Source organism: Lissotriton helveticus, chromosome 6, assembly GCF_964261635.1.
Source record: "Lissotriton helveticus chromosome 6, aLisHel1.1, whole genome shotgun sequence".
Taxonomy (NCBI): Eukaryota; Metazoa; Chordata; class Amphibia; order Caudata; family Salamandridae; genus Lissotriton; species Lissotriton helveticus.
The window spans coordinates 753,640,365-753,657,760 of NC_136067.1; positions in this window are offsets into that span (position 1 = coordinate 753,640,365).

Sequence of the window (17,396 nt, forward strand, 5' to 3'; positions counted from 1 at the left end):
TTCCAAGTGGGTGAAGGAAGAATTTCAAAACTCTTTGAAACATCTGGAAATCCTACTGGAACAAAGCCCCTGGCTTCCTGCAAAATGTTGTCACTAGCTGTAGCCCCACTAGGAGGTTACTGCCAGCCAACCTACACTTTACAATTCCGCAGATCTTCAGATGGCAGAAATGTGGATGCAAATCATTGCATATGGAGGGACCAAATCTCTGCAATGTCTTAAAACCTACATTGAATAGAAGAATTTAACCTTCTATGCAGTGGCATAACAAAGCCCCCAGCAGCCCCCACGGTGCCGGGGCCCAAGCTCCAGGGTGCCCCCTCAGCACAGTACCCTGGCCGGAGAGCTCCTTAGCGTGGCCATTGGTGGCTCCCCTCCAAGAACTTTGCAGGGGGGGCTCTAATGTTTTGTTACGCCACTGCCTATATGCTTCTGACAACTCTTGAAAACAAAGCTTTTCAAGATTACATTTCATCTAATGTGTGCTATGACACCTGTAGAAAATAAAAATATCCAACAGGGACCTACATCTAACATTTGATTAGACTCTAACAACCCTCAACTATTCTGATCATTCTCAGGCTGTCAATTTTTTCATGCTTGCGCCCGGGAGAGGTCCTAGTACGATTTGTGACAACAAACAAACTACAAATAAATACATAATAAATATAACAAATATTATTTATACACATTGCTGTCTACATCAATTTTATCATTATATGTGCGTGTGTGTGTATAGTGTAGTGTAAACAATGCAAACATGAAGTGCAATTAGTATTATGACTTTTTGTACAAAGAACTTTTTCAATGGTAAAACACTATTTTACCATTAATGGCATATACAAACAAACATCCTTCAAAAAATGACTGATTTGTGCACTTTCCCTATTGTTTGTCCCATAAATGTCAAATCCACATGAACATAAGCTAGATATTCAGATACCTTTTGCATTTGGTCATCCACTCCTCTCTTAAGTCACTAGGTGCACCAATTTTATTTTGAGTATTATGCTCAGAATTCAAGTTTAAATCTGCATAGTGTACCTGTAGAAACTGCCTTTACTTGTACATGCTACACGGCTTTTCATTTATCGGATTGTGCGCAAGATATGCAAAGATACTTTGCAACATTTTCCTGTGTAAATCTCACTATGAATGAAATGCTCATAAACAGACTAACAATACTTTAGTCTGCCAGAAATTAGTCAGCTCACTACCATTATATATTCTCATTCATCAAATGTATGTGTCCACATTTATGAAAAAAGGTCTGGATGGGCCCATCACTTGAAAGGACACTTAGGGGCCGATTATGATGGCGGACGGACCTGAGTCCGTCCGCCACCATAGCATAGGAGGGAACCTCCGCATTGCCTGCGAAGTTCCCTCCTGTGCAATTAGAATGTGACCGCCACCCTGGCAGTCACATCCTCTGTTTTTACCATTGTGGCGGGTGAGACTTCAAGCTGCACCCGCCACATTGGTAAAAAATGCATACATTGCATTTGTATGCAGAAAGTGGCAGGCACTGTGCGGTGCCTGACGATTTCTGCATACAAATGCCGCCGTGGAAAAGCATATGATTTCCGCCATCCTAATATGGCTGGCGGTGTCTGATAGACACCGCCAGCCATGTTAGAGCTTTTCCGCCGCGGTCGGAAGGCGACCGCTGCGGAAAAGCTGCGGACGGATTTTGAGACCCACCGCCATCCTAATTTTGCGGTGGGTCTTTTGTGCCTCCGCAGCGGTTTTCCCGCATCCTCCGGGCCGGCGGTGGCTTCCGCCGGCCCAGAGGATGCGGGAAAACCGCGATCCTAATCGAGCCCATAGTCCTCACCCACCTTAAAGTGGCACATGTCTCCTTAAGGTCCTGCTCCGCATCCGTGTTAAGCTGTTTTTACATGGGGAGTTTCTTTCTGACTTGGGAGCTTTAAAGATGGAACACTAAAGGATGTAACAGTCATATGTTTTTATTTGAAGAGACTTTTCAGTTGTAAAAATACTAATAGTAAAATAATTTGTGAATAGCAAACAATTGTAAACTTACACATTAGAGTAAGTTTACCTTTGTGAATTAGGCCCATCGAGTTACTAGTAATCTTATGACTGCCGAGTCTCCGATGTCGTAAATTTACTATTAACTCTTAGTTTGTGTATACCAAAAAAACATAAACTTACACAAAATTCTTTGTTTACCTTTTTAAATAAAGCCCAGGATGTGCTTGTCTTTTGCACTAATCACCTGAATGCCAGGATAACTCATCTGGTTGCTCGCACATCAAGCTGAATTTACAGGATCAATGACAGCATTAAAGGTAGATTCCAGCATACAATAATAACTGAACATTATCCTGAAAAACCTCTACATGAAAGGCTTCCTACCTGAACAGGTTGGAAACAATCTGATATCAGGCCTGATTCATTTGTCTCTGTCATTCCTTGAAATTGTCAGCAAATATCACAAAATTTCAGTACACTTCCACAATTTTACACATCACTGATTATGGATGACACTACAACAGCTGATAGAATAAAAAGTTTGTTGGCCATTAATATGAGCAATATTGTAATATTCGATGGATACCATTAGAGTTAGTAGATTTTGTGTGACAGATTGGGCAGTATATTTTGAGATGTACTCCCCTAGTAAAACAAAATCATTAAGGAGTTATTTATATTAGCTTTGGCACGAGAATTTTGTAATAACCATATGTATTTTGAGCCTGCTGGACTGCAAGGATAATTCAGCTGCATATAATCGAATGTGTGAACATTTGTTGCTAAAAGATGTGAGACCCTTTGAAATGTTGCTCTTAGTGAGACATAGAGCATATCTGACACTCAGTAAGCATCATTTTAAATGTTTGAACCAACAATGGCAGCTAGGGGAACTGGTACCGCACTACCTGAAGTCACCACTGTATTCACAACACAAGTTGTCCACCTCAAATGACTGGCTGCTCATTGGCCATGCATCAATAATTTTAAACACCCAGACGAGAGGTAACAAACTACAGTGTGCACGTAGCAAATGTGTACAATAAACAGCCAAGATAAGGCAAGTGGTCCTTTCTGTTCGTATCTGTCTTTTATTCGTTTTCTTCTTCAAAAAGCACAAGTGCACCCAACACATTTTGCCTCAAAAATATGTTTTCTCAATGCTGCAAACATGCAAAGAACTAAATGTTAGAGGGCAGATACTCAAAAATAGATAAAACTTCAAAAATATACCAGTTCAACCTAATCAAAATTTGCATAAGCACATACCATATAAATCAATCATTTTTGAAGAACATGAAAACAGAAAAGATCCTTATACACACATATAAGAAAGGGTCCTCACACATAACAAAACAATATCACATAACTGTCATACATGCAGCAGTTTGTCTAGAGATCTAAAGATCTCCGCTAAACAAGAAATATAAATTCCTAAGGTTATTACAAACGTTTTTGCCATGAACAGGATGCAGAATTTTAGAATAGTATAAACAAGAATCCTAGACACAGATGAAAAATCTATATAATACAAAACATGATATGCAAACTATAAAAGACAGAAGTGATACAAAGAAAACATTTCTTTAAGAAAAACATACATATTCAAAATGAAATATTATAATAAAAAGTTAGAAATAGCCTAAAAAAGAGGAACCACAGAAAACCCTAAAAGTTATAAGAAAATAAAAGAAGTGGGAAGCAGTGCACAGCGCCCAACACTACTTTATGGGGCATCCAATTATTTCAGTAATTGGTTCTCTCACAGAACAGTTGTCCCAGGTTGTGGATTCCATTTTGAACCCCACTGGTGATGAACCTTCCTTTTTTTGTTCGTGACACCACAGATCTCTGCAACAAATTTGAGGACCTTGTGAGGGATGACTCCATGTGGCTTGTAAATCTGGACGTGTAATCATTATATAGTTGCATAAAAAAGGAGTATGGATGAATGGTTCTTGACTTTTTTCTATCCACACGAAGAGTGAACTACTTTGAGCATAACAACATGTTGCTGGAAAGGGTTGAGCTGTTCTTAACTAACAACAACTTCCTTTATGATAAGTAGTGGTTTCAGGAGCTCCGGTGTACTGCTGTGGTCTCAGATTCACCCCATCGGAGGCAAATCTTTTTATGGGTTGGGCAAAGCATATCCATGCTTGGGCCCTACCAGCCAAAAAATGGACAAAGGGAATTTATTATTAGGGGCAGTACAACGATGACGTCATTATCATCGGGTACCCATATAAAGGCCTATTTAGATTATCTAATTGATAATCCTTTTAATGCAATGTTTACACTTAATATGTCTCAGATACTAATCCAATTCCTGAATGTCTAACTTTGACTGATGTAAAATACAATATACAGTACAGTTGTTAGGAAGGAGACAGCTGTAAATAGTATTTTACATCATGGCAATACACATCCTCCATGTACAAAATGTTCTATTCCTTATGGGGAAAGTATTAGAATGAGGACGAACTGTAGTGAGGACTGCCATTTTGAACCGCACACCAGGCAGACTATTTCCAGACTAAAAGCCAGGGGCTAGAAAGGAGCAGACTTCGGACAATTAGCAAACATGATAAAGATCAATTCAAAATGGTCAGGCGATTTAGTTGATGTTACCTAAGTTAAATTTGCCCGGCGTAAAACGCCTCTAATACCATACAAAGTTATCCAATAAAGAGGCAGGCGCTGGAGACAGGAAGACAGGAAACAAGTTTTATTCCGACGGAGTAGAACACGTCAGATCGGACAACAAGGTATCGTCTCGAGGTGCTCTCTCAGCCTCTCTGAGACCTGGTCTTTTATACACTGGTTTAAGACATGTGAACGCTCTTTATTACAACAGAGACATTGTGAAGTATGAGGATGACATCCCCGGCACCCCCCCCCCCCCAGTTCCGGCCCCTTCCAACACATGACAACAGTAGAGGCCCTTACCCCTCATACAATGGGAGGGGGCTATCACGCAGCTGAGTGTTCTGCCGATTCCTTTGGAATGTGTGCGCCTGATCGAATCTCTGGGGGTGGGGAGGTCATGATCAATAGTGGCTCCTTTCAAGAGAGGCGAGTGCATACAGTAGTGGGCAATAAACTGTATCCTCAGGCTGAGGGATGACCAGCGGTCCGTGCAGACAATCAGGCTCAGAGGAAGGGGTCATCAAAGGAGGGGTATTCATGAAAGGAAAGGAGGTGTAGGTCAGGCGCGGGGTGTGATTCCCAGAGACAGAGTCATGCGGGAGGGGAGGGTTCGTGACTTGTGCATGTGAGAGCGGGGGCAGCCAGGGTGCATGAGGGATGCTTGCAGGGTCAGGGAAGTGCACTGACGGGCGATCGTGAACAGGGAGACCATGGTACCTAAAATGGCCGTCGTGCTAGTTCATACGTGAGTCTGAGGGATGGGCAAGATGGCGCAGATGATGTTCAGCTCACGAACTAAAATTCCACAGTCCTCCCTTTTAACATGTCTCGCCAGCTTGTCAGTTCGGATCGATCCCCATGAGACCACGCACCTCTATCTCGTATAGGGGACTCATGTGCTCAGTTTTAAAGTCCAAAGTCTTAGGGCATATACAGTTAGAAATGAGTGCACACAAAGGTGGTAAACATTGAATACCTAAGCAACACCCACACAGTATCATGATTGGCATCAATATAAACGTAAACAATCTCCATCCCCAGTCCTTCAAAGTGTCCCAGAACCAGCCTCCAAGCGACCATCCTTCCTGCTCCTGATGAACCTCTGAGGACAGTCTGTGGAGGTGTTCGATGGCTTTGTAGACTGAAGGTGAGTTATCTGGCACATAGGTGCAACAGCTGGAGCCGATGATGCGGCATGCACCTCCACGGTCGGCCAGAACCACATCTAGAACAAGACGGTTTTGAAGAGCCACCAGGCGGACTGCCTGAAGCTCAGCCGTGTTGTTAGCAAGGATGCCAGCGGTGATGTTAATGGTTGTTTCCACTGCCTGAGTCAGGTGTCGGATAGCGCGGCTATTTGCCATTGGGCCCCACAGAGGAACAAGTCCCTTCGCCGCATCCAGGAACTGTGCTCCGGTGGAGTCGGCTTGTCCAATGTCTCCAGCACGCCTTTGCCGGTGATGGTAGGCTGAGGCCACATATGTGGGAGGAAGAATGAAGGCGATGTAGCACGTACCCCTCCAGCCTTTCGGGAGCCAAGTGTAAGCTTTGGTGCCACAAACAAAGTACATATTCGGGGAAGCAACAAAGGAGGGGGGTCAGCTGAGACCAATGTTTTGGTGATGCGACAGGAACTGTGACCCACCAGCTGCGTTCCCTGGCCTTCGAGGCATACGAGTCCTGTGACATTGATGACAGACAGGGCCACGGTCAGGGTGGCAGCCGTTTGTTTCCGTAGGTGGGAGAAGGTGGGTCTGGCTGGATTGTGGAGCACTTACATTTCGACTCTTTCTTTGGCAGGGATGTTCGTAAGGAAGGCTGAACCTGAAATCACAGGACAAAAGGGGGCAGAAGTCTTTCTTGTTTTGTTCAGCCAGAACCCATAGTAGAAGTGCGACACTGTTTGACCAGAAGCGGCGTTGTCCTTGTGGCTTTCCTGCAAGAGGATCAACCAGGCGAGGCAGGAGCCGTGAACTGAGAAAGGAGAAGGGATGAAGGGGATGGAGTGTCCGGTGGCATGCGGGAGCAACCCGCAGATCCAGCAGTTCATGGCATTTGCAGCAAGGTTGTGCTGGTGCAACAGTTGCACGAAGGAATTGTTCCAGAACTCCTTACGCCTTTCTCGGAGCTGAGGTGAAAGGGTGATCAGGTGGTGCTCTTTCATGGTGGTTGGCTGTGCAGTGGTCGGCAACATCTGATGAGCGGGTGTGCTTTCCTCCAAGATCCAGAAGGAAGTCGTGAAGAGGAGGCAAAGGAGGAAGACAATGAAGAAAGCGATTGTCTTTGATTTGTGCAAATTATCAGTCTTTGGGTTCCTGTAGTGGGTATTTCCTGGTGCTTCCGACGTCTTCTTATCTGGCGCTTCCATCATCTTCTTATCTGGCGCTTCCATCATCTTCATCTTCAAGGTGCTCGGTAGTGGGAAGAACCACAGACTTTGTTTAGCTTCTCTCCGGGTAACCCTTGGTTGCTTTGGGCCACCGTTCTGAGATTTTTAACTTAGTCAGTGGCCTACTTAGCCGAAGCTCCCTCCTTTCGACGCAGGAAATACCCTTCTCGGGATGGCACAGTGGGATCAGAGTGTTTTGCAAGTTCAAGTGCCTCGGTATCAGGATAGCAGTTCAGTGATGGTCGGTCTTTGTCCAGGAGTTCTTCTTGGGTGCTGACGTTGTCTGTCGTGGCCAGGGTCGAGGAGACCTTCTTGCAGTGATGGCCGTGCAGCCAGTGCCTCTTTCCCTCCACTCGAAGAGCCGTCCGAGTGGTGATCAGTACTTGCCAGGGGCCTGTCCACCGGGGTTCCAGACTCTTAGCTCGTTGAAAGTTCCGGACTAGAACATAATCTCCCGGTTGGATATCGTGACCGGGACCCCTGGAAGCATCGGGGATAGCCTGCTGCACCTGTTGATGAATGACAGACAACGTTTTAGTTAACTTGTATAAATAATCTGACAGTAGGACGTCGGGGACGTCGTGAATGGAGGTCAGTTTGGGAGCAGTCCAGAGGTTCATTGGTCACCCAAACACAACCTCGTAGGGGGTCAAGTGGTGCTTAGTGGGAGTGGAGCGCATCGATAGTAGTGCCAGTGGGAGGGCATCTGGCCACTTAAGTCCTGTGGTGGCTACTATCTTTGACAGTTTCAGTTTCAGTGTAGCGTTGTGTCGCTCAACCAGGCCAGCGGATTGGGGGTGGAAGACTGCATGGAACCTCTGTTTTACCCCCAACCCCTTCAGGATTAGTTGGATAACTTCAGCTATGAAGTGGGGGCCATTGTCGCTCCATAAAATTCGACAAAGGCCGTAGCGAGGGAAAAACTCTTTCAGTAGTACTTTGGCAGTAGTCATGGCAGTGTTATCTCGGGTCGGATAGGCTTCCACCCATTTGCTGAAGGCACATACAATGACTAATACGTACTTCAAGCCTTGGCACCTCTCCAGCTGGATGTAATCCATCTGGAGGACCTCAAAGGGGTGGTCGGGGATCCCAAACCCTCCCCGGGGTACCACAGTTCCTTTCCCGGGGTTGTGTTGTAGGCAGATAAGGCACTGCTGGACCAGGCGTTTGGCCGCGTCGGGGATCTTGTTGTTGTGCCAGACTTTGGAAATGAGTTCAATCATGGGGCAGAACCTATGTGTGCAGGGGAGTGTGCCATTGTCAGTATGGGGATCAAGTATGAGTCGGGCAGCAACCATTTGTTCGTGTCTTTTGTCCGCCAGCAGCCTTCATCGTCCCTTAGACCCACCCGTGCCCACTCAGTCAGTTCATGGGGTGTGCTGGCCGATTGGATGTCCCTAATCGTTTCCCTAGCGTCGGTCCATTTTTCTGCTTGTGACCTGGTCACATACATGCGTGTCGTTGTCCTATTCTCAGCTGTGGTTCGGGCAGTGATGTCGGCTAGTGCGTTTCCCTGTCCGACTAAATCTGTCACCTTCTTGTGTGCCTGGCATTTGATTACTGCTAATCGTTTGGGGAGGAGAACTGCTTCAATTAGGGCGGAGACTAGATCTCCGTGAAGGATGGGCGTGCCGTGGGACGTCAGGAATCCCCTTTCCCTCCACAGGAGCCCAAAATGATGAACCACCCCGAAGGCATACTGGCTGTCCATGTAAATGTTCGCCGTGGTTCCTGCTGCTATGATACACACTCATGTGAGGGCAATTAGTTCTGCTGCCTGTGCGGATCGCTGTGTGATGCGAGCTGTTTCAATTACTGTCCGGGCTGTCGTCACCGCATAGGCAGCTGAAGTGGTGCCATCTGGGAGTTTGATACATGAGCCATCTACCCATAGTTCTCCATCAGGGTCTGTAAAAGCAATGTCTCGGAGGTCAATTCTACTCCTAGTCTGTTCGTCCGTGAGGGTCACACAGTCGTGTGTGGGGGGCACATCGGGGTTATTTTCAGGCAAGGGCAACAGTGTAGCAGGATTCAATGTCGTGCATCTCTTCAACGTGATGTGGGGGGCAAGTAGAGTCAATTCGTACCCTGTCAGTCGTGCACTAGTCAGGTGTTGAGTCTTGGTCTGGTTCAAAAGGGTGTCAACTGCATGGGGTACTAATACCGTGAGGGAGTTCGAAAGTACAATTCCCTCACTCTGGCGGATAGAGACAGCAGCAGCGGCTACCGCTCGAAGGCAGGCAGGTAAAGCTCTGGCGACTGGATCAAGAGTGGCAGAGAAGTAGGCACAAGGGCGTTGTTTGGCGCCGATGGGCTGAGTTAGAACAGATAATGCGCATCCCTCCCTTTCGTGAGTGAAGAGGGAGAAGGGCTTGGAGTAATCCGGCGTTCCTAGGACGGGTGCCGAGCAAAGCGCATCCCGCAGCTCCTTAAAGGATGCTTGGCATTCGGAGGTCCAAGGGAGTGGGAAAGGGACATCTTTGGCCAACAGGGAAAGTAGGGGTTTTATGATGAGACTGAAATTCGGTAACCATTGTCGACAAAAAGAGGTAAGGCCCACCAATGAACGGACTTGTTTCTGTGTTTTTGGGATGGGGGTATCTAGGATGGTTTGGATTCGGTCGGGCGTAAGTTTCCTCCCTTCTTTGGACAGGAGATGGCCTAGGTAAGTCACTTGAGGTTGGCAGAACTGTAGTTTCTTTTTGGAGACTTTGTGGCCATTCTCCGCAAGAAAGTGCAAGAGCTGGATAGTGGCCGTGATTGCAAGTGGAGTGGTGTCGGCCGCCAAAAGGATATCATCGACATATTGGATCAACACCACTCCGTCCGGTAGCTGGACAGCGTCCAACTGTCTTTTGAGGGCCTGGCTATAAATGCTGGGACTTTCAGTATAGCCCTGGGGAGCTCTACAAAATCGGTACGAACGGTTTTTTAAAGTGAAGCCGAAGAGATAACGGCTGTCTGGATGGATGGGGATAGAGAAAAATGCATTTTTAAGATCAATAACGGTGAAGGTGGTGGCAGTGGACGGGATGAGAGTCAGAATGGAGGCGATGTCTGAGACTACAGGGTACTGTGGTACCACCACTTTGTTGACTTCTCGCAGGTCGATGATGAAGCGGTACGCTTTCTCATCTCCCTCACCTTGCTTCTTAATAATGGGTAGGATAGGGCTATTGCAGACATTACTAACCACTTCCTCTACCACTCCTGCATCTACCAAGGACTGAATAATCGCTACCAACGCCTTCTCGCCTTCGGGCGATATCCGGTACTGTGGGAGTTTCGGGAGTATTGCATCTGGTCGAACAGTTATGTGTACAGGATCGATCATCATTCGTCCTACATCCGAGTCGTTTCTGGCCCATAGGTACAGGGTAGGGTATCGAGCAAGGATAGGTCAGCATCTGTTATGGTGTACATATGTCGTGTGGGGTAGGGTCTGGACATGCTCGGGTTGTCGTACAGGATGACTCGGACTCCATCCGGGGAACACCTAATAGTAGCTCGGAAATGTTTCAGTAAATCAATACCCATAATGGCGTCAGGGGAGTTGGAGGAGAGCAAAAACGTTGTGTCAGTGGGATTGTTTCCTAGGTCAAAGGAGATAGGTACAGACAGGGGATTAGTGGAGGGCGTTCCATCGAAACCTATCGATGTAATGTGTGAGCCAGACAAGGGTGCCCTTGGAATCAGTCGCTTTGATAATACACTACGTGTCGCTCCAGTGTCTACCAAGAATGGAGACTTTGTACCCAGGACCTTAGCAGTGACGTAAGGACCTTGCTGGTCAACACAGAGCTCGACTGGATCCCTCCCTTGCCCCTGGCCGTCCTATGCAGAGTCGTGAGTATTGTTGCAGTCGGACTGTTGGCACTGATTCTGTTGGGGGCGGTCAAATGTGTTTGGTCTGCCAGGTCGGTCATTGGTGGTGTCGTGGGTCTGCCCTCGCCCCTGCCCTCCAGTTTTGGGGCCATTTGTCATGTCCCTTGTCTCTTTATTTTTAATCATTTCCCGAAGGGCCAGGCATTGAGACTTCCAATGTCCAAATTCTTTACAAAATGCACACTGGTTCTCATCGAGGTCGGTTCGTGGAGCGCCGGGTGTGGGGTTGCGGTCTCTAAGGGGCGGATTCCTAGGGGCATTCGACTGGTAGTTTCCCCTATACCGTTCCCTTCCTGTAGTCACTCCCTGCAATTGAGCAATCATCACTCGTTCCTTTAAGTCCTTTTTCTTTCTCTCAGTCGCCCTCTCGTTCTCGTTCTTTTGGTGTTCGTAATACTGAGCCATCTGAAGGATAGCTGCAGGTTTGGAGGCTCCCCAACTACTCTCGCTCGTCTGTAACTTTTGGGAGACCTCTTGCGATAGCCCCTTTACGTAGTTTTGTACGAATAGGTGTTGTCCGGTTGCGGTGGTCATGTCTTGGCCACTGTAGTCGGAGAAAACCATCTCGAATCGGGAGAAGTATTCTGATACGTCCTCCTGAGGTTTCTGGCGGCAAGCCGTGACTACCGACCAGTCTACCTTCTTCTCTGGGATCAACGTCTTTAGCTTCTGCACTATTTTGTCGGGGAGTTCCAGTATGTCTTTTACAGGTTTCTTTCCGGGCTCTCGCTGCCTATCTAGTTCATTGAGTTGTTTCCAGGTGTGTCCGAACAGATCTGTGTGGTCGGCTTTCCGGATTTGCTTCCACACATCGGCCGGCAGACACAACCCGAAAAACAAATTTATGTCCGATAGGGTCATTATGGTTGAGCCCAAGGCTGTGCCTAGTTCGGTATAAAATGCTGTAGGGTTCTTTCTTAAATCGGGCAGGGTTTGCCTAAAAGTTAAAATATCTTGCCGATCCCATGGTTGGTAAAGCCAGTTATACACAACCCTCCCTTTTGCATCTGCGTGGTTGATATCATCGTTTGTTCCCTGACCTCTTGGGGGAACCCAGTAGGGGGCGGCTTCTCTGATAGGCATCATAGTGTTGGCTGCTTCTAATGGGGGCTCAACCCTCTCAGGGACTGTGATCTTGACCTCTGGTTTCTGTTCCGCGAGGTGGCGGAAGACTTCAAGTGTTTGCATGAAGAGGTCCGTCACATCGCTCTCAGTCCCATCTCCAACATCGACCCTTCTATATAGAGCCGTCAGTTTAGCAGGACCCTTATTTTGGTACCTATCCTCATATACATTCAGGGTGTGGTAGCTGAACCGTAAAATGAAATGCCGTCTGTGACTACCGGCATGTGAGTTGTGCATATTCATCTTATATTCTTCGCTCTCCTTCCGTTCTACCAGCGTCTTTGCTATTTTGTCAATTCCATCCCGCTCGTCTTTGCTGAACCTATTTGGTCTGGCTGTTGGCTGTTTGCCAGTCTCGAGTTCATCTGATGTTGTTACTAATGCGGCCGGTGAGAAGGCCGTAAGAGCCGGGGCACTAGCGCTAGGGTCACCCTCGCCTGCACTTTGAACTGGTTAGTGTTGTGCTAGAGGCTGGCAGGGAGCATAAGGAGGGGGCATGTAGATAATTGGAGGACCGAGCAGTAACTCGTCATTTGCCCGCTGTTTGGAGGGCATCTCCGGGTAGAGCGTAGGGGGGGGTCCTGACAGGGCATTGGCCTGCCAGTCCTGATTCTTGTGTTTGTTTAACTTCCTCTTTTCTTCTTATTTCTTCATCTAGTTCTTTTGCGGCCAGATGGGCTGCTTTTCGTAACTCTTTCACTATTTTTGCTTCTTCTCTTTTTCTTCGCTGTTCTGCTTCTTTGCGCCACATGCCAATACTATCGAGCATAGTGGGCGTTGCCTTATTTATTTTTACAGCTGCTTCCAACGTTTTTATTTTATTTTCATCAAAAGAACCTATCAGTGGCCACTGACTTTCGGGATCCTTTTTTGTATATTTATGCCATAACTTACTATAAGCTATAGCGACTAGTCCTTGCTTAGTAAACATGTCCCTATTAGGGGTGCCTTCCAATGGAGCTGGATGGTTCATCTCTAATAAGCGGTCCGGGTTGACCCAACTACTAACCAATGGGGAGAAGATAGGCATGACGGATTACAATGGGGGCAAAAGCCTGCACTACCTATCTTTTCACTACTTGCAAAGACTGGACAGAATATTCTATTCTACGCTGTTTGCAAACAGAGAATACCTCCAAAAAGAACCAATTCCAAACAGTCAATGTTTGGACAAACAATCAATCAATGAGGAATGAAATAGGCACGACGGGTTACAATGGGGGCAAAAGCCTGCGTTACCTACCCTTCACTCTCTACAAAGGGAGAGAGAATATTCCTATTCTTCCCCGTTTGTAAGCAGAGAAGATCCTTAAGAGAACCAACTTCGAACAATTCAATGCTCGATTCAATCAATCAATCAATGGGGAGAAAAATAGGCACGGCAGATTACAATGGGGGACAAAAGTCCGCGTTACCTACCCTTCTCTATCCGCAAAGGAAGAAAGAATATTCCTATTCCTCCCCGTTTGCAGGCAGCGAATATCTCAGAGAGCGACAAAGCAAATACTAGTATTTCAATCAATAGGAACAATCAATCAATTTCGCAATTCGTCGTGTGTCACGACCTTACCCGGACCGCATGGACAGTTTCTCGTCGTCCGCTTCCAGCGCCAGATCGTCCTCTACTCTCTGTTGCTATCGCGGCACTCCTGGTGGTTCCCAGTCAGGACCGTAGATCGCTCGGGAGAGGTCTGCTCGGAATCAGTGAAGTTCAGATGATCGGCTGTCAGACGAGGGTCTATCGGACAGGAGCTCTCCCGATCGTTGCAGTCGTTCACTCTGTCGTCAGGACCTCTCCCACTGGATCCACGTGTCGCTGATGGGCCCCGCGTTTGGGACGCCAATTGATAAAGATCAATTCAAAATGGTCAGGCGATTTAGTTGATGTTTCCTAAGTTAAATTTGCCCGGCGTAAAACGCCTCTAATACCATACAAAGTTATCCAATAAAGAGGCAGGCGCTGGAGACAGGAAGACAGGAAACAAGTTTTATTCCGCATGACTCTGTCTCTGAGAATCGCACCCCGTGCCTGACCAACACCTCCTTTCCCTCCATGAATACCCCTCCTTTGATGACCTCTTCCCCTGAACCTAATTGTCTACATGGACCGCTGGTCATCCCTTAGCCTGAGGATACAGTTTATTGCCCACTACTGTATGCACTCGCCTCTCTTGAAAGGAGCCACTATTGATCATGACCTCCCCACCCCCTGAGATTCGATCAGGCGCACACATTCTAAAGGAATCAGCAGAACACTCAGCTGCGTGACAGCCCCCTCCTATTGTGTGGAGGATAAGGGCCCCTACTGTAGCCACGTGTTGGAATATCTTCATACTTTACAATGTCTTGATTGTAATGAAGGATGTCTGTGTGCCATAAACCTGTGTATAAAAGACGAAGCCTCAGAGAAACTTGTTAGAGCACCTCCTGAAGACACTATGCGAGTGTCCGAAATGACAGGATCTCCTCATGAGAAATAAAACTCTATTCTTGTCTTCCTGCTTCCAGTGCCCGTCTCTTTATTTGGTAATTATTTACGATGGGAACTAAGAGGCGCCTTGCGCCAGCAGCCTGGGCATCCGGTGCGTTATGGGCTGACTTTTTCACAATTGGCGTCCCAACGCGGGGTCCATCAGCGACATAAGGTCCGGTAAGAGAGGTCCAGACGATAGGGTGAACATCTAAATGATTGGAGTATACCTGCCTTGAGAGGACCCTCGTCCGGCTGCCGATTGAATGAACTTCACCGATTCCGAACGGACCTCTCTCGAGTGACCTAATGTCCTGACTGGAATCCCACAGGAATGCTGCGGTAAAAACATGGAGAAAGAGAACGATCGGGCGCTGGAAAAAAGGAAGGCGAAGAACTGTCCACACGGTCCGGTCCGGGTAAGGTTAAGTAGGACGTCTTTACGTCTAATTGGTAGGATGGCTTTATCCATCTGATTGATTGATTGATTATTGATATTGGAAACGGTATTTAGATACTGGTATTGTTCATTGATTGGTTCATTTAGCCTTGGGTGCTACTTGAAGTATTGGTTCTCTTGGAGACATTCTCTGTTTGCAAACAGCGACAGATAGGAACGTCTCTCTCTCTTTGCAAATAGTGAAGGATAGGTAATGCGGACTTTTGTCACCCATTGTAATCCGTCATACCTATTTTTCTCCCCACTGATTGATTGGTTGCTCTGTTGCTCTTTGAGACATTCGCTGTCTACAAACGGGGAAGAATAGGAATATTCTGTCTCCCTTTGCAGATAGTGAAGGATAGGTAATGCAGACTTTTGTCCCCATTGTAATCCGTCATACCTATTTTTCTCCCCATTGATTGATTGTTTGATCGAGCATTGAATTGTTCGAAGTTGGCTCTCTTAAGGATCTTCTCTGCCTACAAACGGGGAAGAATAGGAATATTCTCTCTCCCTTTGCAGATAGTGAAGGGTAGGTAACGCAGGCTTTTGCCCCCATTGTAACCCGTCGTGCCTACTTCGTTCCTCATTGATTTGATTGGTTGTCCGAACATTGACTGTTTGGAATTGTTCTTTTTGGAGGTATTCTCTGTTTGGAAATAACATAGAAAAGAAATACTCTGTCTAGTCTTTGCAAGTAGTGAAGGGTAGGTAATGCGGACCTTTGTCCCCCGTTGTAATCTGTCATGCCTATCTACTCCCCACTGATTGATAAACCAGTTCCACCCGGACCATTTACTAGAGGTAGGTCATCTGGCCCGACCAGAGAGCACCTCTAGTGAAAAGGACATATGCAATAATAACGAAGTGATCACTGTATCCTGTTAACAGAAACTTTAGCACGAAACAAACTAGAAAGAAAGAAATAGGAAAACGAAATCAGTAGGCCACTGATGAAATTTTTTATTAAATAACGAATAAGGAAACGATAACAATACTTAATGATAAAACATATGATTGTCCTAGAAACAAGAAACGTTAGAAATAAGCCCGTAATAAGAAACATGAAAATGATAAGAGAAGCCAAGCTTGACATTGCGACGGCCACGAGGCAACGAGGCTTCATCGCCCCTCACTGCTCCAAACATGTCTGTCCCACCGCCTGCCACGCCCCAATAGCGGCAACCTGGGAAAGATACAAGTCAGCAGACATCCGCCCCCATTCTGGAAACTCCCAAAGTGCAACAGGTTTGCGGCTACGCCCAGCCGGAAGACGAGATCTTCAACACATGTAGGGCGGGTCCTGCTGCCAGCCGTCGGCCGGAGGTCATCGCATGAGGTGGGCCTGAGGAGAGGCTGGGGCCGACGGGATCCGGCCGCGGTGGCGGCTGCGACAACCCTGGAGAGTTGTAGGGGGGGAATGTCCATGCCCCCGACCCCCCCTCTCTCAGACAGTCTGGACCAGCGTCCATAAGAGGCCTGGGGGTGGAGAGGCCACTGCACAAATAGCCCGAAGGCGGCACCACGCGCCAAGGTCTGCCCCACCGGATGAACCAAGGGACCCGTTCCTGGGGCCAGAGCGAAGAGCGTCCGGCCGCCATCAACCGGAGGCCTGGCCCGAAACGTGCCAGGCGTCGCCACTTCTTCTATAATGGCTGCGACAACACTGGGGGGGATGTCTTGCACATGCCTCTGACCCCCCCCCTCGTCCTCATCACCTGGTCCGGCCATAACAAATATCAAGCGAGACACCGTGGGGTGCACCGGGAGGGAGAGGCGGCGCGAACGAGCCTCTCCCACCTCCCCAGGTGGAGGTTCCCCAGCTGCACCCCCAACGCTCCTCGCACCCAGCAAAGGGTTCGTCCACTGTGGCGATGCTGCGACGCCTCGCCCGGCAGGTTGGAGCCCGTCTGCTCATTTGACCCCGCGATCGCCGGTAGCTGCCGAACTCTCAAAATGGCGGTCGACCTTGAAAGAGCGGGCCCAGCATGAAGGAATGGCCCGGTTGCTTGCTGATTCCACCATCATAAAAGTTCTCCTCGACCTTGAAGATTCTAGAGGAGCCGCGGGAGTCCCCGACTCCCGCAGATACCCCCGATGGGGAATGACTACCATGATTGCCCACGGAACGATGGAAATGTAGCCGCAGGACGTCGGCGCTCCCATGCTGTCGCCAGCCTCAGTTCGAAAGACTAAAATCCTGCAGACTACAGTTCGGAACAGTTCCGGTGAAAACCCCAGTATGACCCGGTAGGAAAATTGTTGCCTCCCTCCCCCTTTTGACTGATGGTTCATACTGCCGATCCTTTCTTTTGCCCTTTAACGGAACTTTTTGGACTGCCAAAAGAAGCTCTGGGCCAACCACGAGTTAGTGGAGATTTAGACTATGCCTAGATCTGCCTGACTGCACCCAAAATGGCGCCGATGCAAATGAA